The sequence below is a fragment of the Drosophila pseudoobscura genome, chromosome X, assembly GCF_009870125.1.
Source record: "Drosophila pseudoobscura strain MV-25-SWS-2005 chromosome X, UCI_Dpse_MV25, whole genome shotgun sequence".
Taxonomy (NCBI): Eukaryota; Metazoa; Arthropoda; class Insecta; order Diptera; family Drosophilidae; genus Drosophila; species Drosophila pseudoobscura.
The window spans coordinates 66,733,975-66,761,853 of record NC_046683.1 but is presented as its reverse complement, the minus strand read 5'-3'; the positions used below and the strand labels follow the sequence as shown (position 1 = coordinate 66,761,853).

At 47.3% G+C, this 27,879-nt stretch overlaps 1 protein-coding gene across 1 annotated transcript in view; it reads left to right on the top strand.

Moving 5' to 3' along the window:
* Positions 1–1,124: 1,124 nt before the first annotated feature.
* Positions 1,125–27,879, top strand: part of LOC6900960 (uncharacterized) — a 71,153-nt gene continuing 44,398 nt past the window's right edge. Inside the window, exons 1-2 of the mRNA XM_015186940.2 lie at positions 1,125–1,984; positions 27,436–27,457. The gene's annotated coding sequence lies outside the window, so the exon portion shown is untranslated. The remainder of the gene's footprint in view (positions 1,985–27,435; positions 27,458–27,879) is intronic.

The following is a 27,879-nucleotide window of genomic DNA, read 5'->3' as shown; positions in this document are numbered from 1 at the left end:
AAAGACACTTGTCACAGAGATCCACACATGCCTCTCCTGGCCCCCGCCCCTCTATCCCCTCTATGCCTTGCGGCATATCTTCTTGAAGTGCGACGGAGGCAACGGCAACAGCGGCAACAACGGCAACGTTGACTCGCATAAATATGTTTGCTCTGGGAGTTTTAGAGTTTTGGCTCTGACTGTGGCTCTGGCTGTGGCTCTGGCTTTGGCTCTTGGGCTTTTGGCCAGTTTTGTTCATGGTAAAAAGTACCGTAACAAATTTGCAAAAGTGAAAGAATTTCGAGGAGCAGCAAAGGCACTAAATTAGCAAAATGGCGAGAGAGAGAGAGAGAGAGAGAGGAGAGATGTGTTCCCGGAATGGCTGTTCGTCACATTAATATTTATGAATGTTAATGCGGCTCAAAACAGGGGGAGGGGGGGGGAAACCAACCTGTGGCCAAAGGGAACTGCTTTTCACGGCGTTTCCCCCGCACCCCCCACTCATCGGGGGAGGGGGGGTCATATACATATAAACATATCTCGCATCTAATTAGAGTCCACCTGCTTCGATGAGGGTATCCATGGGATGCCTTGAACAGCATTTCACACGCTCATCAAAAACCATAAATTCCCTTCTCCGTCCCCCTTCCCCTCTTGCCACTGCTGTGTAGATGAAAAATCTCAATTGCCATCTACCTGTGAACTCTGGCCGATAAAAAACAATAAATTTGTGAAAATTGCATGCCCCAAACACGGCACAGCAGAGCACAGCACAGCACACACCAGAAATGAAATAAATCTCAATCCTCAAAACTGAAAACTGAAAACTGAAAAATCCTCAACCCCGACCGATCTGTGCCTATTTTTGGGTTTAGGTGGCAGCATAATTGAGTAATTAACTCCGAAAGTCACTCAGAAACGGAACCTGTTTTGCATTTCACTCGGGGCCCGCAAAGCACTCGAGCGGCGAGCAATCAGGTTTCGGCTACGGAACGGCAATGGAACGCTGCCGACGCCGGACGAAGCCAGCCGAGGGCGGACGAAGCGCGAGCCGAGACGAGCGTTCCGATTCCACGCGGGAATGGAACAACCATCGGCGCTGCTGCCTCGGCCTGCGCCCATGCTGACTGCGCTGCTGGCGGCGCTGTTATGCTGGCCACAGATTCAGATACGTTTCGTCGAGGTTCAAGATACTCTGAGTCCAAGTTGAGCGCTTTCGACGTTCGCAACGCATTTCCGCGCGACGACACCGAAGCTTGCTGAAATTTTGTCGCATCTCGCAAAAAGTTTCGTCGAATCTTTCGAATTTTCGTCGAATTTGTTCGCAAAAGGAAAATCTTAGCAACATCTAAAACATTCTAAAAAGAAATAAGTCCGAATTTTTTTTAATTGTATTTTTCTGTATGTATTGTGTGTGTGTCTGTGTGTGTGTGTGGCGTGTCATTGAGATTTTTTATTTGTGCAACAACAACAAAAGTGCCTGCAACTGAGATACAAATGAAATACAAATATTTATGCTCGTAAAACGCATCTAAAATTCTATCTAGTGCCAAAGAGAAAACCTTTTTCACACAACAAAATCTAAATAAATATATAACCAAGTAAAACACAAAAAAAAGAGGAAAAACAACAAGAAAAAAAAGGGAAAATCCATAGGTTTAATAATAGAATATTCAAATTTTGATTGGTATTCAAAAATGCACAACTAAATGAAAATCGAATAGAATACATTAACAACCGAAAAGTTGTGTGCATTTGTTCTCGGTGAGCATCGCAGCCGTAGCCGTATCCGTAGCCGTATCCGTATCTTTTCCTGTGCTCTGTGGCACTCACTCTCTGTGTGGATTCTCGCTGTGACGCCTGCGCAGCAAGCAGCAAGTGGCAAGCGGCAAGTGGCAAGCAGCCAGAGTCGGCCCGGAGTGAAATAATTCTAATTGGATACCAAAACGGACACACAGGACAGGAAACGGAAGTTGGCTGCCATTTGCAGAGCCACTTGGCCAAGGTAAGTGCTTGCGATACAGATACATACACTCGCCCAACTCGATACAGATGGATAATTAGCCATTCGAGCAGGAGATAATCTATCTTTTAGTGCCACAAAGTACAAATACAAAAGTATCGTGCCATAATGCTGACAAAATAGTGTCCGTCATTCTGCACGTGTGCCTGTGTGTCTGTGTGTGTGCTGTTTGGATCTTTTGTATCTTGTATCTGGCGCTTTTTATAGCCATGATTAAATTTGACAGTTGACAACATTTTGCCGCCTTATCTGAGTGCCTCGAATCGCTCCATTTTCCTCCTCCACTGCTCTGTCGCCTGTGTCGCCTGTGTTGCCGGTTAATTGTGCCACAAATTTCGTTTAAATTGACAATTCAACTGGCGTTTTACATGTCGCCAGGCCCGTGTGTAAATTCAGCAGACAGATTGGCATTGACCCAATGATGAGAGTGTGCTTGTTGGCCTAATGTTTTATTAACTAGAGCAATGACAGGCCACAAGACACACATTGGGCACACACACACACAATGGGCGTGGATTTAATGGGCCGAAATGTTTATTTTCTTTCGAGTTTTTTTTGTTCGTTTTTTGTTTTTCGAAGGGCGGAATCATCACAAATGAGCGGAAAAACTTAGCAGGTGATTTACAGCGACATTAAGGGCTCTCTAAATGGTCTATTTGTGAACGCAATCACGATATCATTAACATTTTTGGAGGTCTGTTTAGCGAGAGATTGAGCCATTGGCCGTCAAACTAACTTTAAGGGTTACAGGTGAATGGGAGAGATATCTTTAGATTCTGAATAGATCTAGCAGAGAAATCCTTTCATTTCAATCATAAATTGAGGCCTTGATTGAGTTCCAATAAAAGTTGGATAGAAGCAATCTTTATGGAGAGATTTAGACAATAAAAGGATTCCTAGTAATCATTCAGAAATCGAAAGGGTGCCCGCAATCTACACCTTCCTGCGAAGAGTCCTCTCTCTGTTTGCCCCATAAAGCGGCCATCTATCAACCCGAAAAACCGAAAAACAACCTCGTAATTGTTTAGCCAAAAGACCAGCGTTTATCGTTTTTTTGATGGGGGAAGGGACGTTCCCTTAACTTGAACGTGACCCCCAAATACAAAAAAAAAAACACACAACAAAAAGTGACACAAACTTTTTCTTTGGCAAACTTTTGCTTTTCCGCAAACAAAAAGAAACCCGAACAAATTTTTCAGTCATGCAACATGCCAGTCTATTGCCTCGGAGAGTGCGGTGTGCGGTGTGCAACAAGCATAAAAGTAAACATCGAGAAAATAAAGAAAATGTATAGAGGAAAAACCAAGCCCCAGCCACAGCCCCAGCCCCAAGGTCAGGCGGTGGCTCGATAAGCAGCTGCTGGCAGCGGGCCCTGAAACTGGCCCTAAGCCCCGAATCTCACGAACATTTTGTGCGGTTTACGTGTCGCCAGAAATTCTTAGAGATTTTGAAAGCATATTTGCAACACGTTCTAGCCAATCGAATGGCTCTGGCTCTGGCTCTGGCTCTGGCTTATGGGTCTATCTTTTTGGTCTTTTGGTGGCGTCGATGGAAATCTGAATTCAAATGAGATTCTGGGGCCGCTTCTTTCGTTGATGTCTCCATCGTTTGTCGGCGTTTAATTTATGGGATATTCTTCATTAGGATTCTCACTGTTTTGCCCGGCATAGCGTATACGAAATGTGCCTTTCATGTTTCGTTTTGTATCTTTTGGCCTGGCCTCTAATGTTTATTCAAATATGCGACATATTCCGCCATCGAGAGTCTTGATTGTCTTGGAAAAAGAAACAGCAGCAGCAGCAGCAGCTCTGGCTCTGGCTCTGGCTCTGTGTCTGAGCTCTTTCTTCAGTTTCTGTCTGCCTCAACTGTCTGCCCCTTCTGCTATCTGCCCCTTGTGTCTAGACAGAGAGACGCATCAGCGGAAGGAAGCCCAAGACCTGCACTTGAACTTGAGACCAGACCCTTCTCTATATGCAAACTCCTTCTCATTCTCCATCTCCATCGCCCCCGCCATCGCCATCGCCCTCGCCCTCGAACTCTCTGGTCTCTGGTCTCTGGGATTCTGTGTGTGTGGGTTCGCAACCCTTTTTGCATACCATATATTTCTTACCCTCCAAAGCAGAAATATAAAAAATACATGCCACAAGGCTCCATGAATGAAATAAGCCCTGGACCTGCAACGAGGGTGATAAGCAGCAGACGGACGGCAACTGTTTGTCTGTGATTGTGTCTGTGTGTCTGTGTGTGTGTCTGTGTGTGTGTTCTCCCATGGCTAGACCGCACACCAGACAGCCAAGCAGAGCAGACCCGACCAGGCCAGGCCTCTGACATGCCACAGAGCCCACTCCTAAGCCCCTGCCATGCCTCAGACACCTTTTGTTTTCCCCCAGATCTTGATGTCTGGGGCAAGAAGTGAGCCGCTTAGTGGCCATGCCTCCCGCCTCTCTCGACTCCCCTGCCTACTCCTGTTGCCGCTGTCAACTATTGTCAAGGCTTTAATTAGAGATTTCCATTGCGATGCCACACGATTATGCTGATAGATTCCATGCTGACTCTGCTCATTTATATTATGATTTACGGGGAGAGACAGCCCCACTCGTACTCGAGAGAGAGAGAAAGAGAGGGGGAGAGGCAGTTGAACTTTGCCACTTAATTGAAACTTTCAGCACACGCCTACATCTTCCGCCTCCCTGCAGCAGCCTGGCTGAACCTACCCTGCGTATACGCAATATGGATGCCAAAAAGTTAGTCACTTGAACTAACTTGTGGCCCAAGCCGCACACAGACTCGCACAAAGGCTAATTACACATATTTATGGCCAAATTATATTATCACTGCGACACGATAGGGCCCCAAGGCCGAAAGTTTTGATGGAATAATGAGACGCAGACAAGTTCCTTCGAAGACGTGGAAAAGTTTCGCCCAAGGGTTTCCCATTGAACGGGTTCCAGTCTGGGGTCCCTCGGCAATCGACGGAATATTATTCGTGTGTCTGTGTATCCGAAAGATACCCATAATTCAATCGGGTATTAGTGTGGTGCTACTTGGTTCATTCAGATCTAATCAGCAGATAATGCAAATTTCGCTAATTCTGCGATGAATCGTATCTTCTAGATACAGCAAAATACGATGTACCTACGGCATGGAAGAGCCCTGAAAAAGATACAGCCAATGCCCGATGCCCGATGCCCGAAACGACTTTGATATGGGGCCGAATCGGTCCGATGATGAGCTCTAATTTCGAAATTATACAAAATTGCTTTTGTGTGAAAGAGAAGCAGAACTGGAGCTCTGAATCCCTCTCTCTCTTGCTCTGAAGTGGATGTCAGTTTTGAAGCTCAGTTTCGGTTTCCAAACTTGAAATTGTCTCTCCCTCTGCGGCTGCTTTCCTGCGTTCCTCTGGCGGTTGCCCGTTGCCCCGTCGCCTGTTGCTTTTGTTGCCTTTGAGGCCCCATAACAAGTTAATTTTGATGTAAATTTTCACAGACTTCACAGCCAGAGATTCGATTCTGTGGCAGAACACAACAGAAGAGCGGAAGGGCAGGAAACCGGTTAACATAATCACTTAATTTCCTGCGATTGTGTGTGTCTTTCTGTATCTTTTGGTATGGCATTACGATGCTTTAGATGAAAAGAAGTGTCAATATTATTAAGTGATGATGTCCCCCCCCCCCCTCCCCCTCCAGCAGCCCCCCGCTATCTGCTCCACACAAACGATGGGCACAGGCAGGTGCAGGGGCAGGGGCACAGGCTTTTGATAAACGAGCCAATGCTGTAAATAAAAACCAACACCAGATAAAAGATACTCAAACAAAGCCCCGAACTAAGCTCCAAACTCATCCATGGAGTTGATAAATTGTATCTATATTTATGATACTGTGTGCCGCCGTTGCTGCAAATAATTTACAATGTTTGCAACTCCACGACAAAAAAACTAAAATTCGGTGGCAAGGCCAAAAAGCTTGTAGAACGTAGAATACAAAAAAATAACATGAAACAAACACACAAAAAGAAGTGGCTAAAAACAAGCGCAACAAATGCAAACACACAAAAAAGCAAACAAAAAAGCAAACAAAAAAAAAATAAATAAAAAAAGAAAGTTTAGAATTTTGGTAAAACGAAGTTGAAGATACTCTTGGAAAGCCATTGTTTCGATGAAAGCCATGGGATATGGAGGGCTTATAGATCGAAGATACTTTAACCTAGCGCTTTTTGGAATATCTTCAGAAACAACAGAGAATTCAGAGATTGTTACACCGATAGGATAGATTTATAGGACATCGTTTTGTGCATTTGCAAACATCTGTTTGTAATCGTCGTACCCCGTGCCCCCAAGGCAGGGTATAAAAAGTCGCTTCCAAACAGAAACAAAACGAAAAAAAGAAGAGAATACAAAAAATATTGAAACAAATGCTGAAATGCTGAATTATTAGCACACAAATCGCCGGCAGCAGAGGCGGCGGCAGCGGCAGCGGCAGAACTGCAGGCAGAGGAGGTGGCAGCGGCAGCGGCAGAGCTAGAAGCAGTAGAAGAGGCAGCGGCAGCGGCAGATCTAGCAGCAGAGGAAGAGCGAAAAACAGAACTAGTGGGAGACTCCTCCTCCTCCACCGTCCACCCTCCTCCGCCCTTGCTCCGCTCTTGGATCTGGGCTCTGGGTTCTAGGGTCAGTGGCGGGGACTGAATCTTTTTTGTTTTTAGTTTTATTTTCGTTGAGGCTGCTTATTCATGGCTATAGCTCCCCCGCACTCCACCCTGCCACCCACCACCCTCTGCCACTGCCGGTGCACTATAAAAACAAGAACAAATGCCAAACGAAAGAAATCTGAAAAAAAAGAGAGCTGGCAGAAATAGCAACACGTGAAAACCGCAAGCGAAAAACCTGCCACAGCAAAACACACAACAAAACAAAGCAAAACAAAACAAAAAAGAAAAGAATGGAAAAAACTAAATCAACAAGAAGATGGAAACGGACCAAAAAAAAAAAAAATAGCAAAAACAAAACAAATGAAGAAGAAAAAACAACGGATAAAACCACACCACACTTGGAATATGACGAAAATAAAAACTAAAGCACACACACACACACAGACAAGTTGCAACAACAAATGTGCGCCAAATGCTGCTGCAATGAGGGGAAGGGAGGTGCGAGGGCGGGGACGGGGACGGGGACGAGGGTGGAGCGAAGATTTCCAGGGGGATTAGGGAGCGGAAAATGGGATATTCACGATGGGATGTTAAACGATTATTTTTGATGTAATTAACTGAATTTTCGCGAAAATATTTAAAGCATTTTTACAGGAGGATGGAGGATGTTTTTTGATATGGAATATATTTGGAGGGTTTTTTGGTTGATTTCTTCCTTAAATATGGATATGCCAAAGAAATTTCAGGTCTCCCAATAACAATAATATGTCATACGACCCTCTGCAATGAGAATTACCCTCGCTTGTGGTCCGCATCCTCTCCCCTTCTGCCCCTCCCCTCGCTGTGTCTATGCATCCCTTAGTGCGTGTATCTATGTATAACTCTGCATTTATGACGAGATCTGAGCAGCATCATAATCATGCAGCAATGCAACGCAATGCTGCAACGTATGCGCTTGAGGTAATGCCAACCAACAGGAGAAAGAGAGAGGGAGGGAGAGGGGGAGGTAGGGGGGGGGGGGGGGGGAGAGCGTTAAAACCAAACTAACTATAAATAAAACCAAAAGCCAACAATAGCAGCAGCAGAGGAAAAAAACATAACAAAATAAGAAACCACACGATGGGTGGAAAAAAACTTCAAGCCACAGACGATGGGAGGAAGTAACATCCACATCACACACACAGAGATACACACACACACACACAGATACAGATACAAAGCACGAGATACAAGCAACAAACATTGCAGCAGCAGCTGAAAAAGCGAACGCATCTACAAAACACAAAAACAAAGCAAAAAACAAAGCAAAAATAATAATACAAATAACTATAGATGCATAGATACGAAGGATAGTTAGATGAAGGAAGGATGTGCTGCCATGTCCCTCTCTCTCTCTCTCTCTCTCTCTCCATCCTCATCCTCAGTCTTCGTCGTCGTCTGCGTTGTCGTTGTCGTTGGGCGATCGCATAGCCGTTGCCATAATTGTTTAAGCGGCCCAAAAGCATCGTCCCCGCCCTAGCCTTGGCCCACCTGAGAGGCAATGCTATCGGCCATGCAACGGCACTGTGGTGCCTGCATCCGAAAAAACAGCAAAAAAAAAAGCCCGATCCAAAGGGGTAGCTTCTCTGGGACACAAATTTCATCGGGAAAAACATCGCGAAGAATTCCTTGGTTTTCCAATGAAAATTCGTATAATTTTCCTTGCTGAATGTTGGATCCTTCAGGCTTTTCCTTGATCCCAAATATTCTGTGGCATGTTTTCGCCTCTTGCAGCCCACTGTGGCTGCCTGTTGGCCGGACTGCTCTTTTGTGGGCAATCATGTGCAGGCAGCAGGCAATAAGCGCTGGAGCCGCCGACGATGGGGCCGTGGAGCCGTGGAGCCGTGGAGCAAGTTACTCCCTTTATGCATGGAGGCCCTGTCTTTGGCTCTAGCTCTGGGCTCTGGGCTCTGCGCCTCGGCCTCGGCCTGGGCCTGGGCCTGGGCCTGGGCCTGGGCCTGGGCCTGGGCCTCTGTTGGCTCTTGTCTTTGCGGCTTTCTGCTCTTCGTGGCTAAAACCTGATTATGACTGGCCCCAACTGTTTTGTTGGCTTACATGTTGTGTATTCTAACACGCTGCGGACGTCCTCATCATCATCGTCATCGTCATCGTCGTCTTCGGCTGGGATGGGATGGGATAGGAATGGGATGGGATGGGGATCTGGGGATCTGCTGGGCAAACAAAATGCGTCTTTAATGCAAACATGCAGCAGCAGGCAGCAGCTTCCTTTGAAGTTGCACGTTGCAAGCAGAGGGAGAGGGGCAGCGAGGGGCAGCGAGTGGAGCTGCAGCTGAGGGCAAGAGGAAGCAGCAGCAGCACTGGCAAGGAGGACGGGAGGACTGCGGCATGGAGGAGGAGGCCTGTTGCATGTGCGTACAAAACTTTAAACAGGAATTTTAACAACTTGCTTTTGTACTTGTGGCTGCCTTGTACTGGCTGTTGCAACAACATTGCAACAGTGCGGCACAGGCAGCGGGCAACGGGCAAACGGGCAACGGGCAACAGCCAACAGGCAACAGGCAACATTGCAACAACTGATTTATACAGAAAATTTCCTATGCGTTCGCTGCATAGCCCCCCAAAAAGGAAGTGCATGCCAATGGGATGCTGGAGGTACTGTTGCATGCCAAACAACGTGCCACAACAATCTACAGCCAATTAGAAGATTTTCATATTTCTGATGCCACATTTCAATTAAGTGGCAAGACATACAGCAGCGGCAGCGACAACAAAAGGTCGAAAGTTGAAAGCGAAAGCAATGCCCGAACATCTTTATGGATTCCAGTCATCAATCATCTCTATGCATTTCAATTAGCCACCGATTGGGGCAGCGAACGGCAGCTTCAAAGGCCGCAAGACAGAGGCAGCAGCTGACAGGGAGAGGGAGAGAGGGAGAGACAGATAGTCACATCGGCTGCCACAAGTTGCGTTATCGCGATAATTAACCAAAAAGTTGAAGTTGAATACGTAGTCGGAGTGGCCGCCCCCCAGGGGTCGGTCGATCCACAGCTGCTGCGAGTGGCACTTGAGTCTCTCCGCTGCTCCGCTGCTCCGCTGCTCCGTTGGAGCATAATTTCTGAGCGAAAAACTTTATCTGTTTTCATTAAATATTCGCCACAAAAACATTTTTAATTATGGCAGACGCACACGCAACACCGGCAACGGCAACACCGGCAACGGCAGCAGCAAAAGCGAGAGTCAATGTTGCCCCCAAAATGGGAAAAAACAAGGTCAGGGCTATTAAAACTGCATTACAAGCCGCTAAACATCATAATCATCATTATCATCATCGATAGATGTGGCACTGCGGCACTCTGTTGCACTTTTTGACAGCTGTGCCACATTGCCAGCCGAAGCCGAAGACCGCTTGAGTCGGGAGGCGGGCGAAGGGTGACGGGAGCTTCTGTCAGGCGGCATCCACCATCAAAAGTCGACGGCTGTTACACATATCTCATAATTGTGGAACAGAGCCCTCGTGCAACACATCTTCATCTTTTGGGATACTGCCTCAAGTGGTGACACACCATCCATCCATCCGAAGAGACGTTTGAGCCAAATCTGCGAGTGCGAATGCGAATGCCACATTGCCAGGTTGAAGTGCAGTCTGGGAGCGCGTTCCTTTTACTTTGGAGGCACTCGGCACAGGGCTAGAGGGCTACAGGGGGGGATCTGAGAGATGGAGTGCTCCAAGGAGCCAGAGAAACCACAGAAATACTTTCCCAGAAGCAGAAACCCCTTGGCTCTGAAGGGTTTCGGCTTGGTTTCCTATGGAAATAGATTCCATTAGGAGGGGGTTTGCATTTATCTGTTGGAATATAGCGATATGTCCAATAGATTTGTCCTTGGCATCGGGTTTCAACATCACGCAGCTATTGTTTACACTGTGTGCCCCACGGCAAACAATCTCACGCCCCAACAGCCCACACACCATACCACATGCCACGCCACATCACACGGCAGACACGCTGCCTCTGCCGCTGCCGCTGCCGCTGCCGTCGCCTCTCGTACAACCGTTTAGCAACAATAAGCTATAAAATAAAGGTAAACCCAATAAATGACATCAGTTTTATTAAAAATAAATCCGAAAAACGAAACGCCAAACCCGCCGCTTGACAGGCAGCGACAACAGCGACAGGCAGGCAGCAGGCAGCAGCGATGGCTAAAAGCCAATCAACGGCATGGCATGGCTTGGGTTGGCTTGGCTTGGGTTGGCTTGGAGTGGAGTGGAGTTCGTGGCCAGATCAGACCACTGCAGTGGTGGAGTCCATGGGCCGAGACACCTGTGCGCTCCAATCTCTGCTGGCGAGAGCGAAACGTGTTCGCACGCTGCTGGCGAGAACCGTCAATCGGTCGGCGTGACGCCAACAATAGGCAAAGAGAGACAGAGAGATAGAGAGAGGTAGGGGGGAGAGGGAGAGAGGGACAGAGGGAGAGACAACGAGCCTGACCTTTTCTACTATACGGGGGAAACACAGTGCGGAACACACCCACTCCCAGGAGACAGAGACGCCAATGCCCGATTCGTCGTGCCCCTGCGCCTCCCCCGAAAAGGAAGGGCGACTGTTCATCAAATTCTCGCATGTTGCACTGTCAAACTGTGCAGCTAAGAGATGCAACACACGCATCAGACTGCTGCTTCGTTGGGGCAACGCCATCTGCAGCTGCCGCCTCTGGTGCTGCAACTGCAATTCCTTAGAAAAAATTCCACCACTTGCCACCAGTTGCCACCAGTTGTGGCACTGCACAGATGCTGCAGAGTGTCATATTTGATGTGACAGCACGAGCATATCCCCGTTTCTCTGAGTGCATCTTTTGTTTGCTTTCTGCGCGCCTCCCCATAATGTTTTTATGATGACCCACGGGCGCAACATTCTCTCTCCAAGAAACATCTTGTGCCCCTCTCTGCTCTCTGCTCTCTGCTCTCACCCTCTGGCCTTAATCCCAAGAGTTGTCTTTATTTTTGCAACTGCCACTGCAATTAGCTGCAGTGCTGCATGCCCCACACACACACACACACAGACACATACAGAGGGCAGGAATTATGGGACTCCAGTGGCAGACTAGTTGGCATTACGGCTCTGCCATGAGTAAAAATGATATTTCACATGAGAAATCGAATGAAATTTGAGCATCGATTGTGGGTCAAAAGATACCCATTGACAACCAGAGCCCCCAAAACAGCTGGGCTCCCCACGAGTCGGCCGGGAAGCCGGGCAGCCAGGCAGCTGCGCTCTCCTAGAAGGCCAGTGCCTGCAATCCATTTCAATTGCCGCTTGGCGTTGCTTGGCGTTTAAGATTACGCAACCGATTAGCCAGGCAGCTGGAAAATGCGGCCCCAAAGAGCGAGCGCGAAAGATGGGGCAGCCAGTGGCCAGCAACCGGCAACCAGCAGCACGCTTATCCCCGCCATTCGCCATTCGCCGTTTGCCATTCCTTTCAGCAGTAAACTTGTTTATTAGATGGCCAGCAGTTAGGTGTGTGTGTGTGTGTGTGTGTGTGCGTGCGATCCCCTCCTGCCACGCCCCTGGCACGTGCCGCCACATAACTCACGTAGGTGAGGCCTCGGCGGCGACTTTTGGGAATTGAAATTGAAACAGATCCGCATCCGCATCCGACACACGCGTCCATGGCCCCATCTATGAAATACTCGGCACAAACTATAATTAAAAATCAATGCTAAAATGCTCCACCGGAATGGCAAAAAAGTGCCATTGCCAAAAGCAGAAGCACAAGCAGAATCAGAAGCAAGAAACTTGAAGTTCAATGCAGAAGAGTGCAGGCCGAGAGTCAGCAAGAAATTTCCCCGTCGACTTTGCTAAAACTTTTCACTTATTAATCAGTGAAAATGAAGCAACAAGATAAAGAGAGAGAGAGGGGTGGGGAGGCGAGGGGGGGAGTGCAGTTAAAGTGGGTGGGTAGTGGAAGGGGGAGGGGGGCGGTAGTCGTTGGTGCAATCAACTCGGAGACACAGACACAGCGCAAACAAAATGCAAAATGCTAAAAGTGAAGCTAAAACTGCATAGGAACCAGAGCCGAAGGATTCGAGTCAAAGGAGACGACCAGGAGATACGCTGTAGAGTGATACCCAGATAGGGGGATGGATAGATAGATAGATAGATGGATAGATAGATGGATAGATAGATGGATAGATAGATGGAGAGATAGATAGATAGATGGATAGATGGATAGCTAGATGGTATATATGTAGATACATGGATAGATAGATCTATCTACGGATGGATAGATAGGTAGACAGATGGATAGATATATAGATAGATGAAAGATAGCAAGATAGATAGATGAAAGATAGATAAATAGCTATATAGATACATAGATAGATAGATAGATAAAAGACAGATGGATGGATGGATATATAGATGGTAGATAGATAGATCTATCTATGGATGGATAGATAGATAGATAGACAGATAGATAGATAGATAGATGGATAGATAGATAATTGAAAGATAGATACATATATGAAAGATAGATAGATAGAGAGATGGATAAACAGATTGATAGAGATAAAGATAGAGCTAGAGTGCTGTCTATCATTACACTCTCTCTTCCAATAGATACTTTCTTATATGGTAGAGTGCTCTAAAGACCAACCCCCGGCTCACTCGCTGGAGGCTGGCTGCAAAAGAGCGGGCGACGATCCCCCAAAACTATTTGTTACAAAAGAGACACAGGTATCCATACTTGCTTCAATTCTTATATTCCGTGTCCAAAACGAACGGCAGTCCGTATATGCCTGTGCCAGTGCCAGGGCACCACAGGGTATCGACAACAACTCAAACAAACATCCTCTCATTGCAGTTTGCAGTCAAAGTTGACTCTTTTACGCATTTTTAAGCGCTCTCCTCCTCGCCTGGGCATCGCCCCCACACCCCCCTCCCCCCACACCCCACACACCCGTAATGCACACACACACACACTCCCTCTGTCTGCCGTCTGTGTCTGTGTCGGTGTGTGTGTGTGTGTGCCGGACGAGCATAGTGTGGGAAAAGTAGGCGTGGCCATTGGGCATTAAACGGTATATTTTCAACTTTAGCTCAAGCTTTTGCTTGCTTTTGCTTTTGTTGTTGCTTCGGCAATGGGCTACGGGGATCGGCTGCAGCCGACGGTCGGGGGCGGGGGGCGGGCCGAAGGGGGTTCGTTGATTTCATTTGGTTTTACTTCTCTTCTTTTTCTCTTTCTTGTTTTTTTTTTGTGTTGCGTTGTTTGCAATTAATTGAGGAACGACGACTAAAAATAAGAGTTTGTGAGAACAAGAGTGGTGCATGGAGAGAGGGGGGTGGTGGAGGGAGGGAGGTAGAGACACAAAACAAACAGAGACGTCATGTGAACTGTCTGGCGAGGGACACACACACACACACATACTAAACACACACACACGCACACTTTGTATGCAGCATATCCTGTGAGCTTGTCCATTAATGGGACTCTCCTCCTTCGACTCCCCTAATCAACTCAACTTAGTTCCGACACAGAGAGGGATCTACAGATATACAGCTATATAGACAGTCATGCCACCATGCCCCTGCATCTGCCTCTGCCCCTGCCAGCAACTTCATCATTAGGCTTCTGCCGCCGCTGGCAAATTGATTCATTAGTCAAAGTGACTTTTATTTCAAGCAAAAAGACAGACAGACAGAGAGAGGGAGAGAGAGGGAGAGACCCTATCCTCTATCCCTATCCGTGCATTCCTTTCGCTTTGCATGCACTCCACTTTTCAGCATTCATTTATTTATCGAAAATTGCATTTGATTTCTCAATTAAATATTCTATTTATTGCTTATTAAAACCACTTTGGATCCGACTCTGTAACTCTGTGACTCGGTGACTCTTTGGCGCCCATAAAACGCTAACGCTAACGCTAATACACACACAACACAAATGCTAAAACACGCCCCGGTCTTTAAGCCACAGCCGCGCCAACCGGTTCGTGGCCAATGGCTCTGGGGAGGGACTGGGGCTGGGACTGGGACTGGGGCTGCGGCTGGGACTGGGCCGGGTCTCCAACTGTGTTATCAATAAATGAGCCGCCGCTTGCCGTTTTTGATTGTGTCACATTTTGTGTGTGTTTATGGGCAACAGAATCTATTTTTATTACCAAATTAATGTGGTATTAGATCGCTGGCAAATCAACAGGCGGTCCCCCCAGCTCCCCCCAGGTCTCCCCAGGTCTGGCCAAAAACATGTTATCCCTTTAACGGCCACAAGCTGTTGTGCTCTTGTGTCTCTCCCACGCATTGCTCAATCATTGGCCCATTGGCCGACCACTGGTTTCGTTTTATAGTCCGGAATATCCATGGGAATTAAGGCCCCTACGCAGCGGCAGACAGGGAAAGAGATACCACGTCAATGCCGTTTTTGGCAGAGAGTTGCGTGCGATGGACTGATGAAGAGATTTCCCATTTGTCTACGGCCAAAGAAGTTACAGTTAATTAGAGAGCGACAAAATCTTCGCCGGGTAAACGCATCAGATAAACGCCAGACTCCTTTTCAAGAGGCCAAGCTTTCGGGCTTGTGGAAAAGCTTTCAGAGATCTATAGCATTCCAATGAGAACGAAATCCCTCCCTCCTCCCTCGCACCACCAAAAAGCAGCAGCTGCTGTCCATACTTTTACTTTCCGTTCGAGGATCAGCAGCAGAGCAGAGCAGCAGCAGAGCAGAGCGGCAGCAGAGCAGCAGCAGAGCGGCAGCAGAGCAGCACTGCAGTATGCCAAAGAGTCATTTCAGAGATCAGCAACTGTACAATATCTGCTGTATGTAATCTATATATAGTGACAGCCACAGGGGAGTGTCACCTTTTGCGGTCTTGATCGTATCCTCTACCCCTCTTCCCCACTTCTCCTCTCCCCACTCCTCCCGTCCCGCGTTCAGCGTCCGCTGTCAGGCGTAATTTTATACGATCAGCTTTCGATTTGGCTGAAGCCCGAAGCCCGAAGCTCGAAGCCTGAGGTTAAAAATTAACATGACCAAAAGCCGGCGATAAGTTGAGATTGGGGATTGGGCCTCGAGGCTTTTGGCTGTTGGTTGTTGGCTTTGGGGCAGCAGCGGCAGCAGCAGCAGCGCATGTAATTTTGTGGCTAAAAAAGAAGCGGAAAAAGCGGTGCAGAGTGGCAGAGGGGCAGAGGTGATGAGGTGAAGAGGGGGGTGCTTGGCCTTTTGGGTTGAGGTGCTGCAATTGATACTATGGCCAAAGGGACGAGCGCTGGAGCGCTGGAGCGCTGAAGCGGATTCGTATTCGATTGTCAAAGCCAATTGTGTGGCATCGAGGAGGAGGAGGAGGAGGAGGAGGAGGAGGAGGAGGAGGAGGAGGAGGAGGAGGAGGAGGGGGGTATTGGCCATGTAACATTGGCTTTGGGTATGGACATGGACAGGGACATGGACATGGGTATGGGTGTGCGTATCTGTGTGTGGCAGTTGCCTTGCGGTTGTCAGGCATACTCGTATCCTCTCCAGACCACTCTTTTACCACCTCTTCTCATCCTCTTTGAGTCCCGCGCTGCCTGCTGCGACGAGCTGTCTTTTCTCTCTCTCCACGCACCCGCCCTCCCCCCTCTCTCGTTGGCTTTCGCTTTATGCGATATGAATTACACAAGTTTCCTGGCACTTTTGTGTGCGAGCGTTTTATGGCCGTTTTCCTCTTTATTATGGCTGCAGCTGTGTGTGAGAGATCTCTGTGCGTCAGTGCCAGTGCTGCCTGTGTGCCTGTGTCCCTGTCCCTGTGTGCCTGTCCCTGTGTGCTGCCTTATAATATAATAATTAAATGAATTGCCAAAGTGTGTCCGCAACAGACGTGCGTCGTTCGTCGTTCGTCCGGGTCCCTGCCCCGGTCCCGGTCCTCGCTCTCGGTCCTCGGTGAGTGCAAATTTAGGGATGGGAGATGTTTTTTTGCATACGACAGGAGGAAATTAAGTTCGAGTATATTAGGTATAATCATTTAAACAGCGACATTTGAAGGAATATCTCAAAGAAGTCTCCTCTCTCCCCGTCTGCAAACTCTCCTTCAGCTGTGCTTTTTGTTTGACACATGTATAAAGGGTATTAGCAGTGTCGATAGAGCCTAGAAAGTGTACGGCAATAAGGAAGTGGATATAAAATGCAGAATCCACGCAGTGAAGTAATATCCAGTTAGTTATTTCTTATTCTTCGCGGAAGGAAGGGCTTCGCTTCGCCTCACGTCGCCGCGCCTCGCCTAGTATTTTTTGATCAGCTTTGTCGAAGGGGGAGGGGAGAGTCGCACAATCGGCACCTTCCCGACAAAAATGCAGCAAAACTCTATTTCGTGAAAGCCAAAGAGCGAGAGACGAAAACAACGAAAAGCTCCCTTAATGCGTCGTCGCAGCCGAGTGTCGTCGTATTGTTGTTGTTGCTGAGAGAGGAATCGAAATGACGAATAGCCCAGATTTGCCTAGAGAGAGAGCGAGCGAACTTCTAGAGGTGTGCGAGATGCAAAGAGAGCGTGATGGGATGGGATGGGTTGGGAAGGTAGTGGGCAGGGGGGGGGCAGCAAAAAATTCCAATATCAGAACTCACGATCACGTCTCGTTTCACGCTCTCCGCTCTAGCGCTCGTCCGTTAGTCCATGCGGAGTGTGAATATTATTTTCGTCGAACATTTGGAAAGCCAGCAGGACAGCAGGCCAGCAGGCCAGCCCGAAGTTCCTTTCTGTGCTGGCTGGCTGTCGAAAAAGGGTTTATATATTATTACTCCTGCCTTTATTTGTTTTTTTCCTTTTTTTCCTTTCTGTTCTTTTGCACTCGAGGTGTCAATTTCAACGCCCTTCTTTTGTTCGCCAGGGAAACGAATATACAAACGAGTATAAGTATTCATAAGAGTATATGGATATTATATGCCATGCACATATACATACATACATGTGCATACATGTGCATACATCATTATGCATGTACGAGTATGGATATTACCCTCGTTTTTAATTTCTGCCAAATTATGCAAAATGTTCTCGCTTGCCCTCCTACCATCGTCGTCATCATCGTCATCGTCATCATCAAGGGGTTAACAAATGAACTTCTCTCCCTCGCTCGCCCCTACACTGCGAGAAATGATATGCTTCACATACGAGGTCTATAAATAAAGGCTGCCACCCACACCCACACAAGCACCCACACCCACACACGCACACGGACACACACACGCACACGCATTGAGGAGGCAGCGAGAAGAAAACGCCCACAAAATGTTGAGTAAATTTGTGAAAAATTAAAAGATTGTCGTTTACAATATATTCTATTGGAATATGGATGGAGCGGTGGTGTAGTGCAGTGTAATCTTTATGGCGGGGGGGCTGTTCTGTGGGGCGTTGCAATATCAGCACCTCATCCTTCCACATGTGTCGCACGTCTCGTGTCGTCTCGACTCCTTTTGCATACAATTTTTATTTGGCTTTTCCCCCTAGTATTTTTTGCTTTTTGGGTGTGGACTTGGGAGTGGGCCGGATTGAGGCTGGTGGAGGCGTGGCCTGTTGCCTGTTGCATTTGCATCATGTGTTCCATTCCATGCAACTGACAACTCAATAAAATGTCGCTATTTTAATTTCGCCTTGATGTCGTCACGCGGATGTGACATGAAGCTGCTCCCAGCTCCCAGCTCCCGGCTCCCGGCTCCCCGCTCCCGGCTCCTGCCCCACACTCTGCTGCCTCCAGTGCTGATTCAGTTGCAGCTGCAGCTACAACTACAGCAGATGATGATGATGATGATGTGTATATTGCCATCAAGCATTTATATCTTTTATGGCTTTGATACCAAGAAAATGCAACAGAGTTGAAAGGGAGATTGCGGCAAGACCTCAAGTCTTTCCATTGAAGGCAACTCACAAGGGGCATGGCACGGAGAGAGGCTACAAAAGTTGGCCAAAAGTTAAGGAAACTCAAGTTTAAGCTTCTTTTTTTCTGTATGCAAAGGGAATTTGTTAAAACCTCGAGTCTTTAAGGGATCAGGAAATATTCCAAAAAGTCATTATACCATGTTGATAATCTTCGACACAACTGTTGATCGAATTTCTGTGCATGTTTCTGAGGAAAAACTGCGATCGCAGAACCTTCTTTTTCCATAGAAAATCCCATCGAACAGCTGGATATCGTTAAAATATCGTTAATAAACAGATGGATAAATTCCTATCCAACTTAATACCACTTAAAAAAAACAGATTTTGATGGAAAATCCCCAACACTCCAGAAGGGAGCTGCTGGTCAAGAATGTATCCCAAGCCTGGGGGCACCACACTTGGCCTCACAGGCAATTTATCTATTGAATAAGATCTAACATAAATCTGCTATAAATCTAACATGACATGAATCTAACATTAAATGCATTTCTCAGGCATTAACCCTGAGATCAGGTGTACACACTCGTTAAATCAGATCCCAACGATTGCGACTGCCTTATGCATTCTTATTAAATTCGCCGCTTAAGTTTCGCATTAATTTTAATTACACCACAGATACAGATACAGTGTACAGTGTGCAGATACAGATACAGATACCGTATATACTCGCTGAGTGGGGGAGGGGCAATAGCTATTGTTGCTGCCTCATCAATTGTGAGTCGCCAGCGGAAACGGCAACAGCAACAGCAACAGCAACAACATCCCCATTCCCCGGCCACGAGAGGAGCGTGCAACGTGAAGTGGAACTTGAATCGAAGCAAGTGAAGCATTTCGTTCGTGGGTTTAATGTTGGGGCGGGAATGGGGGGATGGGGGCCTCGGTTTTGGTTTTGGCAATTGAGCGCGAATTTCGTTGCTCATTCACTTGACTCTTTTTTTTTTTGTTTTTGCGTTGCATTTCCTTTGGCCTGCTTCGGCCTGCCTCCGCGCTGCAAGCCCCGGCCCGGTGCAAGCTCTGTGTCTTACTCAATATTAATGAAGTCATTAAGACGACATCTTCCTTCGAGATCGCGGCGCGTAATGCGAGCGAATTATTAACAACGTTCCCGCCGCACGAAAACAAGGCCTCAACCCCCGGCTCCAGCTCCAGCTCCAGCTCCAGCTCCGGCTCCAGCTACATCTTCAGTCGCAGTCGCAGTCTCCGTCTCTCTTGCAGCTTGAGATACAACTCCATCTTCAGTCCCTGCTTCCAGATCAAGTGGCGTGTCCCGTGTAGTCGTCGTCGTCCCGCCGCCAACGGCATCAATAAACAACAACAGCAGCGGCGGCGGCGGCGTGGCGGTAAAAATTAATACACGAGCAGCGAGCAGCGAGCGGCAGTGCACTCCGCCTCCTCGCAAAACTAAAGGAATATTGTATACTCCGTACAAGGGGCCTTTCATAAATTTGCATGTCGCTGTCACACAGCCCCCGGGGGCGGGGGCGGGGGCGGGGGGTAGGACGGCGAACGGATGACGGAGGGGGCAGGTTATGAGGGGGCGTGACAACAAGTCAATTCGGGCTCTCTCAGTTGTAGGCCCCCCGAAAAAAAAAAACCAAGAAAAAAACCAAAAATGTAGCACAGAAATCTTTTTTTTCGGCAAACTGAGAAAATATCTTTAACTGGCAAGACAAGGCACCAGCCAGCGAGGAGTAACGAAGTGCGGGATGCCCTACCCTGCCCTGCCCTGCCCTATAAAGGGTGTGTGCTATACCTTGGAAATATGTGAGATACATTTTCGGGAAATATTCCAACAAAACTTATGATTTTTCCAACATAAAATCGATTAAAAATGCAACAAATTAAAAAGAAGAAATTAAAAATAAGCACAAAATATTCCCTTAGAAATGTTGAAATATTTTAAAAGATTAGAAGGGAATATCTTGTGGAATTACACAGCCAACTCTTGGCAAAAAACCATCACATCCTTCAGCCTTCGGCCTGAGATAAAAAAGGGTATTCCCTACATTAAAAGTAAACACCAAAAAATATGCAAAAAAATGAATATTTTGGTGTACAAAGAAAGGGGAACTGCTAAAACAGCGCAAAAAAAAAAAAGAAAAAAAAAATTGTTGAACGCATTAGAAGATTGATGCTGGCGGCTGTTTGCACAGACGATGAGCAGAGGGGGAGGGGGAGGGTGAGGGGGAGGGGGGTGGGTGGTCTCGGGGTCCCTCCCCTCGGACCTGCACGTGGACCTCCATAAAAGTGATTGCAATTCCTTCGGTGTATTTTTCTCTTTTAATTTTCCTTTTTTTTCCCCCTGTTTTGTGTTTACTTTTGTGCATGAGAGCAGATTTACTCTTTTTTGTCGTTTTTTTTTTGGGAAGAAGGAAGGCTACAGAATGCAAAGACGTATTCAAAATGTTTTAAGGAGATTTTTGTTGATTTTGGTAGGTAAGAAAAGGACAAAAAACAAAAAGGAAAGAACTGGGTTAATAAGATCGCTGGGGGAGCCGGCGCCTCTGTATCGTGTCTGTGTCTGTGTTGTTGTTGTTGGTGTTGTTGTTGTTGGTGGTGGAGCTGGTGGGGCTGGTGGAGCAGCGTTTAATAAATAGCTGCTTTTAGTCCGCAGCAAAAGCGCCTCATTTGTTATGCATCAAAGATAAACCCTAACTGAGATTAATGTCTCACTTCAGATGCAAAGACAGTGGCGATAGATACATAGATGCCAGAGCCTCCATGGCTTCTGTTTGGAGACCCAATCATCACACTGCCACGCGAGGGGGGAGGCGGGAGGGCGGAGGGGTAATGGGATATCGAGAGTCATGCACAAAGAGATTATGCATCGAAAATGCATGGCAATTATGTCTCTTATTATCCAGGGTATCGGTGTTTTTCAGTCAAAATCCAATTACCACAAGTTGTTCTTCGGTTATTTGGTGGCGGTGGGGGGAAGGGGATGTGTGGGGTAGCAGCTGCAACAAAAAAGAAAAGGCTTTTGCAACACGCAAAGCCAAAGCCACTGTCTGTTAACCTTGGCTGTGGCTCTGGCTCTGGCTCTGGCTCTGTCTTTGGCTCCGTCTTTGGCTCTGGCTGTGTGGTTTTTGCTCTCTCTTTTTATTAATTCTTTGCTAATTTGAATTAATTTTGTTGTCAACACGTAGTCATATAAGGATGTGAACAGTTAACCAGTTAGCAGGCAATCTCGCAGGGTAATTGAGAGCAGAGAGCAGAGAGCATCCCCACAGAGGAAGTGTCTGTAATGGCCCATGGAGGGCGGAACGGAAGGCTCTGGGAGGTAATCATGGGAAAGGTTTCATGGAGCCTGGGAGTGGCTTTTTCGAGAATGCCTTTGAGGGGACAATGGAAACAGGTGCACAGATAAATGGGGGATAATCCCACCGGTGGATTGCCTTGAAACGAATGGAACTTCCCTGGAATTAACATATTTTTTGCCTCTCTTACTTTTATTTTCGTTTTAGCCAATCAATACAGTATAGTCCCTTAATCCACATGATTTCTTGTTTGAAAAATTGCCTACTTTCCATCATTGCGCCGTCATCTTAATCACCTTTTTCGTTGCACCCCCAAAAAACAAAGCAAAAGAGAAACGAACGAGCAAATCGAACCCCCATTAGGCTGTCGCCAATCCAGGGATCTGATCCATCAGCAAATGCCAATACTATTAACAACAGATACGGCCACGGCTACAGATACAGATACAGATACAGATACTTGGAGTGCTATCGTAGGTTGCAACTAGCTCTCGTTGCCTCGTTTTCGGTGTGGCCTTAAATATAGACTACGGATTCCTATAAATCAGAGCCATATTTCTCAACACCCCAACACTTTTACGCGCCAAGCCGCTCATTAAAAACCATTAAGGAAAATATTCAGAGCCAGCTAAAAATTATGGCGTAAATGATACCCTCTGCCTCTGCCGCTGCCGCGCCGCTGCCTATCCCCACCTGCTCCTGGGGGGGAGGGGGAGGTGACTGCCTCCAGCTCTAAGCCACGCTCTGGGGCTCTCTAAGCCGCGGCTTAAGCTCGGTTTCTGTGTCATTTTCTTGTCTGCAGCTCGGTTTTAAGCGTCAAATAAATTCGCGTCTACAGCAAAATGCGAAAAATACAACAACAAAAAACGAGGAAAAAACGAAAACTGGACGGAAAAACTAAAAGGAAAAAACCAAAAAGAAAAAATACTTTGTGCTGTGTGTAGACGTTGTTGTTGTTGTTCTTTTTGGCGGGGAACGAAACGAACATTTGCAACAATTTGTTATTGGCCATTTAAACCGTTTGCTGTTGGCCCTGTTGGCTGGCCGCTTTCGACCGCCGCGGCGCACTGCGAAATCTGTTGAGTGTTAATGACATTTTTATGTTTTAACGCTTGAAAAACGCTGCGGCTGGGGCTCCGACCGCCGCCGTCGTAGAGTCCATTTTTGGCCCCTTGGGTGGGGGGTGCTGCTGGAGAGGGGGGGGCAGCACTCTGGGGCACCTGGCACTGCTCTATTTTCGGTGTTGAAATGCGCCCTAGAATTGCACAGAGTACACGGCGATTCAGCGATGACATGTAACAGAAGGGCAGAATATAGAATATGGATGATAATTGTATCTAGAATGAAGGGAACGGTGATCAAGGTGATGTACTGGGGGGTATCTCCTTCAATTCAAGTACTTATGGGATGTGGAACTGCCCCGAGTGGATAATGGATACAAATTGTATCCACAAAACCTTGAGAAAGGATCGTTTTTGAACGAAACGGAATGCCCCCCTTTGCAGGGTATCTGCTAGTCTCAATATCCGCTCTACACCAGGTGTGGGGGGGGGGGCTCTCCGTTTTTTAGACAGCGGGGCGTTCTGTGGCCAACATTTGGAAATGCGGTCTCTGGTCATCCATTCGGCTGCGGTCTCCGCGTCGCCTGGTCGCTTAATGGCGGATTGTTGTTGGGTTTCCATTTCCATGGCCTGCTGTAGATGCCACATGGGAGAAATGACAGGTGACTGTGGCAGCAGGCCAGCGGCAGGAGGCGGGGGAAGCACAAATACAGGGGAAAATGCCAAATACCAAATGGAAAATGGTGAAAAGTGTGGAGCAATAAATGTACAATATTTCCATTGAAAAGTTCAAGTGCCGAAAGGTCAACCATTCAATGGTGCACGCCATTTATTCGCAGTCTCAATAGCATATCCCCCCCCCCCTCCTCCACCACTACCCTTTGTACCCCCTCTCCATCCCTCTCTCTCGATCTACCCGCAGCAAATCCAATTTCAATTCAGTTTTGGCCTTAACTTTTGTGTCAACATTAATTAAATTTCCCTGCGCGAATTTGCAAAAGTTTTTGAGCAGCTAATTGGATTTTTGCTTTGGCAGCGGCAGCGGCAGCGCCAAAAGCAAAACATTCGCGTGCAGCCGCAGTCGCGCGACTAATAACCGCCAAAGCCAAAGCCAAAGTCGCGTCAATCGGTGGCAGGGGCAACAAAAACAGCAACAACAACAACAGCAACACAAACCAGTCGTCGCCTGCTGCAAGTTTCCTTCCTGCCACGACTGCCTCCTGCCTCCTGCCTGCTGCCTCCTGCCTCTCGAGGAAGTTTTTCAAGCATAAAAAAAACAGAGGAAATGCTCCTATTAAATATACGAAGTATTTCTGTTGTTTCAGGCTTCAGTGATGCCTGAAATTTTCGGGCCAAAAACAATTCGTGGCAATTCCGGCCGATTCCCTGGCCAAAAAAAAACAAATACGAGAGGCAGGTGGTCTTCGACTTTGACTTTGGCTTTTGGCCGGAGTGCGTGGCGCGGCGTGGCGCGGCGTGGCGTCTCTTTTGGCGGGTGGCAAGTGGCAAGTGCAACGGACTCGATCGGGGGTCCATGTACTGCCACTCCTGCTCCCGCTCCTGCTCCTAATCCACCATTTCCCTGGCAACTTCCTTCCTTCGGTGGCACTTCCTTTGGCAAAAGAGAAACAATGGCCGAAAAAAAAAGAAAATAAAAAACTAATAACACTTTAGAGCCAGCGACTGTCTCTCTCTCTCTCTCTTACGCTTACTCCGTCAGGGCTTGCCGGGGTCTAAGCCAAGTCTTAATTATGGCTGGAACAACTTTTTGTTTTGGTTCGCAGCTAAAACGCTTCCTGCGAGAAGCAAAGACAAAAAGCTGCCAGCTACTGAACTCCAGAGATGCACTCCACAGAGGAGCTGCCGCTGCTGCAACGTTGCACTCTCCTGCTGCAGCATGTTGTCGTTGCTACATTGCAACAAAAGATGCAGCAGCAGCATCAGCAGCCGGCACCACATCTCCATGCACCACCTCCTCCACATGCACCACTTGCCGCTTGTTTTGGCGGTTGCTTTTCTTTTTTTTCTCTCCTCTTTTTTTTCGGTTTCCACTCGTGTTTTTTTTTTCGTTTCGTTTCGTTTCCCAGACTTCAGTCAATGCACTCTCTATGACGTCGTCGTCGTCGACGTCGTCGTCGTCTGACTGCACAAAATGAAAAAGTTTCGCACAAAAAAAAAAAAGTAATGAAATCCCAGGCCCAAAAGGAAAAAACTTGCAAGCTAAAAATGCATGCAGAAACACTCCAGAAGGGAAGAGTACAGGCAGCAAGACACCCTACCCAATCGGTACTGCTAAGCCACTGTGGAAGAGGGCGTCTAGGCCACAGGAAACTGAATTCCATCGAGGCACACGGACCTTGACATCCAGATATCTCCACTCTACTCTTCTCCCTGCGCTTTTCTGAGGGAGAGTAACAGAGAGAATCTCCTCAATCTCCTCCAGAATACTCCCACCCATAAGATCGAGGCACACGTACCTCGACATCCAGATATCTCCATTCTACTCTTCTCCCTGCACTTTTATGAGGGAGAGTAAAGGAGAGAATCTCCTCAATCTCCTCCAGAATACTCCCACCCATAAGATCGAGGCACACGTACCTCGACGTCCAGATATCTCCACTCTTCTCTTCTCCCTGCACTTTTCTGCGGGAGAGAATCCCCTCAATCTCCTCGAGAATACCCCCACCGATAAGATGCATCTTTGTTCGATGCCACCCCTCCCTCTTTCATAGTTTTACAGGGTATCAAGAACAGCAATTCCAACAACCAACAAAACAACACACACAAAAAAAAGTTGAAAAAAAAACACAACAAAACACTCGTTGCATTTTTTTGCAAACACAAAAAAAAGAAGGAAAAAAACAAGAATGATTATTAACGCCTGTTGGGTATGCCACAGGACGATGTCTGCCACCGACTGCCGCCGACTGCAGCTCCAACTCTGATTCCTACCTCTGGCTCCCGACTTCTCCCACCACTTGCCCCCGCTCCTCCAGGGGACAGTGGGCAGGGGCAGGGGCAGGAGGGGGCTACTGTACAAACAGTTTTCGTCATGTTGTTCTTGGTGTTTTTTCTTTTTTTTTTTTGGTGCATTCGCCTGCAGCAGCCTTTGGATGCAAAATGCAGCAAGCGGGGGCCAAAACAACAGCCACCGCCACCGCCACAGCCGAAGCAGCAGCACAGCAACAACATGTCACAGGAGGCAGGAGAGGAGAGGAGATGGAGCTGTGGATGGAGGCAGGGGGCAGGAGGCAGAAGGAGGCTGAATCCAGGGAATGGAGGAGTTGGGAGTAGGCTGGAAGCCAAAGTCATGACTGGCATCGCAGATCCCCCCACTCATTAGGCCCCCACCTCTCTCCCCCGAGTGTCTGCCCCGTATCCTGCCAGGGTTGGGGGCCAGTGGCAGGTTGCATACTGCATCCTGGGCACCAGGTTTTGCGTCTCAGGCAGTTGCAAATTACGCTCTCAGACTCAATTGTCTTGAGCCTTTGGGGAGACTTGCAGCAGCAGCAGCGGCAGCGGCAGCCGCCAGGAGGAGCAGCAGAATGGGGACCCGAAACGACACCAACAATGGGCTGCATTTTAAACGCAGGTCTTAGCCATGGTCTAGACAGACAGACAGACAGACAGGCCACCAGACTGGGCTTCCAGACTGTGGAATCAGAGGCATCTCCCCAGGGGCGTACAAGGAGAGCCAGGAGAGGCTGGAGAGGGAGGCATGGGGCAGTAGGTGGCAGAAAAGCGTCGCGTCATCGTCGCGTCTGGCACTTGAAATTTTTGTATATGTTCATTAGAACGGTTCTGCATGAGGATGGGGGATGGGGCAGGACGAAGGATGGGGCAGGATGCTTGAATGCCCTGAAGTAGGCAACACTTTTCTGGCAGGCAGGCATTGCACTTCTTTTGACGCATGCAAAAAACGATGCAGGTACAGTTGTGCGTGAAAAACGCATGAAAAAAGAACTGAATTTGTGATGAGAATTTCTTGAACAATTCATATGAAAGCTACAGCAGAAAAGGTTGTTAAATGCTCAACCACACTTTACGGCTAAGACACACTGGAAGAGAGTACTAAAGAATTTAATTTGTGTGCAAAATTCATATGAAAACTACGGCAAAAAAAACTATTAGAGGTCTCTACAGCATGACAAATATAGAGGGAAGTCCACCAGAGATAAATTGATGAAATTTGCATTACATTTCGAGAAAAGACTCCAGAATTGTAAAAAATATAGAGCACATGAGTAGAATTTTTGGGGATTTTTTCAAACCATTTTCCTTGATTTTTGATACGAATTTCTGTAAGAAATCTGTATGGGGAAAATGCTTACGCAAATGGAAAATTGAGGAGATTATAGATTAAATATCAAATAAATACTATTTTTAGAGAATTGTTTAATCCCTTTTGAAACTAAAGCAGAAAAGTTTCCACATATCTTACCTGTTTTTTCATTTTGTTGCTAGTATTTTTATGGAAATTCTTGTGGAAATATATAATACCCAAGACTAATTGAAATTGTTATCCACTTTAAATGCAATAAATATTCAATATTTATTTCTTATATATTTCAGAACCTGTCCATGGATTTATGAGGTACGTAGATCAAACAGTCGCCACCATAAGTAAACGTACGGGTACGGGTATGGGTATTGGTATTTAAATCTGCTCATGGGGCACAACAAAAGCCGCTTACGATTACGTTTAATGTGCGGCAAGCCCCAAAAACTGGACAAAAAATCAACCTGCATGCAGGAACAACAAAAATAATGTAGGTACTATAAAAAGCCGAAAGAAAAGGAAACAAAAAAACCGAATGAAAAAAACGAAATAAAAATTATAAACGAATCTATTATGACAAGTGCGTGGGGGCTCTGGCTCTGGCTCTGGCTCTGAAGGCTCTGTGCTGAAGTATTTGTACGGAACAAAAGCCCTGTGTGGCAGTGGCAGAGGCAGTGGCAGTGGCAGTGGCAGAATACGGGGGCTGCCTGGGCTGTCGAAAATGAATGCTGAACGGT